Below are 3295 nucleotides of genomic sequence, written 5' to 3'. Positions count from 1 at the left end.
ACAGGCTCTCGACTGACACAGCATTAGTGCACAGCACTGACGTTGTCAATGACCGCCGTGTGAATGGATCTAGGTCATGCGTCTGGGTAAAGCATTTCTGAAAGATCCCATGACTGTACTCTTTCCTCTGACAAATACCTCGCCCAAACACACTGCTCATGTCTGTTGCCGCAAACACCGATCACGCGACGTTTCATAAGATGTTTTGTTAAGAGATAAAGACTTGTTTCTCCATAAATAATTAAGCAGCCAAATACATTTCGAAGCATTTATTGAAGAAACTATTGGCATTACAAATACATACTACCGATAAAAACTAAGGGAACTAATGATTTGAATGTAGTTATCGTACATTTGCAATACCGTAGAGTTCCATCTGGACACAATGAAATCACAATGAAATTTCACATCATGCATGACCAGCACGTGATGCCCGTGCACACAGAAGCCAACGCGAGCGCTCCTGTGATGTAACTCACAATCACTTATGCAATTGGGCAATAAAAAATGACTCCGAGACTGAAACAAAATGGCGAATTGTGGGATAGAGATTGGGGACCGCAGTATCCCAAGTTGCACAATTATTTGGCAAACCAGAAAGTGTAATTTCTCGACGACTGTGTGCAGGTACCGTCATACGGGTGGGGTTGCGATGAGACCTCGGCACGACAGGCCTAAAAACGACAAAAAGACGAGGTTGTCTCATTTACATTAACTGCACTACGCAGTACATTATTTGCACTACGCAGTAGATTCAAATCTGCTCCTGTTATCATTAGAGAATTCTGTACAAATATCTACTGTTAAAAACCGGCTCTTTGCAGCCCACCTGAAAATAAGGCTTCACAGCTTACCATAGGCGGCAAAGATTTGGGTGGGTCAGGCCTCAGAAGGGACGGGCTGTGCGCCACTGACGTTAAACCATGTTTACAGACGAATCAAGCTTTTGCCTTGGATTCACAGATGGCAGAAAACGTTGTTGGCGACGAAACGGCGAGTTGTATGCCAGGGCAATAATTCTTGACCATGATGGTTATGAGGGCGGCAGTGTCATGGTGTGAGGCGGTATCACACATAACAGGTGCAATGATGTGAATGGACATTTGACCGGCCAGCCATTTGTTGACGAAATTGTGCGACCTGTCGTTCCATTCGCCAGAGTTATCAGGAGTAATTTTTAATTGAAAGATGAGCATGCCCGACCACATCGTGTCCAGGTCGTCACCGATTATCTCCGACGAGAAGACATATTGACATTGGACGGGCCAGCGAAGTCCCCTAACACGTCCCCAATAGAGCATCTGTGGGATGTTCACAGTCGGAGTGGACACCAGACCCAGCATCTGCCAACGTGGCCCAGCTTGAGGTAGATCTTCAGGCGGAATGGCGGGCAATACCAAGGGCAACCACGCGCAAGTTGATCAACAGTACGCCATCAAGGCGTCCTGCATGTATTGCCCAACATGGTGGACACACCAGATATTGATCTACAAGCCTGAAATGTATTTTACAGACATCTATCGTATTACACCCTCACTATCATTTCATCATTCCCATATATTTTTAAAACACAAGAACGAGACAGATATGTCCAGTGCGAACTCTAATGAGTGAATCAAACATTCAGTCAAAATGCATTTTAATATTTAATAAATGTAAATATGAATTTCAGAAAAAATGTTATACGACGTCACGTTGCATTGTACATTTCACCAGCTTGGCCCTATCAGAGTGAGTGAGTGAGTATGGTTTTACGCCGCTTTTAGCAATATTCCAGCAATGTCACGGCGGGGGTCACCAGAAATGGGCTTCACACATTGTACCCATGTCGGGAATCGAACCCGGATCTTCGGCGTGACGAGCGAACGCTTTAACCACTAGGCTACCCGAACGCCCCTGGGCCTATCAGAGACAAAGTATGAAGATTGATGGCTCGAGAAGCAGATTATCGTGGTGAAATATCCAGGTGTTAATAGCAAGATCATATGGTTACAGCTAACATATAACCAAAGCAAGTAAAGTTCTCACACCCTGCAGCCAATTGCAATATATCCCCATACAAGTAACATATTTTAAAATGTGTTTTTTTTGTCATCTATATAATTTTATTGATATTCATTGTACTTTCAGTTTATTTACATCAACAAACCAAACAATACAATATTAACAACATTAAATAACATTGATATTGCCATGGTTTCAGGAACATATATAGATCGTAGCTTACATTCATATTCATCTTGAAGACTAATCTCATGATACAGTTTGCAGATCATTCGTCCTAGTAAAATACGAGGGGTAGCTGTAACTACGAGTGAGTGAGTGAGTGAGTTAGTGAGAGTGAGTGAGTGAGTGAGTGAGTGAGTTGGGTTTAATGCCGCTTTTAAGGGTATTACAGTTATATCGCCGCGTGTCAGCTGTGGGAGGAAACGCCGAAGTTATGCAGGTCTCAGACGTTTACCACTTAGGTGAAACCCACGAGCACGGGTTTGGTGCTGACAAACCTAGAAACATAATCGGGGCGAACCGGGATTCGAACCCACAATCATAGGTTTCTGGCGTGCCCAAGGGACGCAACTCTGAACAGCGAATCGCGGCGCCTTAGACGACTGGGCCACCCGTGCCCCCCGCCTGACTACGAAGGCGTATTTAGTTCGATACTTTCCATGCTTACATCCTAAAAGACGACTGACGCGATCGGATGGTCAGGCTCGGTGACTTGGTTGATGAAGTCATCGTATCCCAATTGAGTGAATCGATGCACATGATATCGATCACTGGATTGTCTGGTCCAGACTCGATTATTTACAGACTACCGTCATGCAGCTGGGATATTGCTGTTTGTTCTGTTTGTTTGTTTGTTGTTTAACGTCGCACTCAGCAATATTCCAGCTGTATGACGGCGGTCTGTAAATAATCGAGTCTGGACCAGACAATCCAGTGATTGACATCATGAGCATCGTCATACAGCTGGGATATAGACGTTTAATAGTCTCTATCACTTCTTAGTGTGAACCTAAGAAATGCGAAACTATATAATATGCAGTGCAGGATGTTTTCTTGGCATGTTGAAATTGATGGCAATCTTATTTATAAATCACCATGTGAATGTTGTGCACTTCTCTGTGCAACCCTTTATCAAGATGTGGACTCTGTAATCATGAAGTTGGCATATCACATTATCTTGTAATGAAGCTCTGGATGCATGAGTTGGTTAGTTTTCTCATGGAAAACTCCTAATGTATTTCAAGTGATATAATAACAACGTAGATTGTTTAGGGTCGGCAGGGGGATG

This window comes from Haliotis rufescens, unplaced genomic scaffold (assembly GCF_023055435.1).
Source record: "Haliotis rufescens isolate VD_foot unplaced genomic scaffold, xgHalRufe1.0.p SCAF_13, whole genome shotgun sequence".
In the NCBI taxonomy this organism is placed as follows: Eukaryota; Metazoa; Mollusca; class Gastropoda; order Lepetellida; family Haliotidae; genus Haliotis; species Haliotis rufescens.
This window is presented reverse-complemented; position numbering follows the sequence as displayed.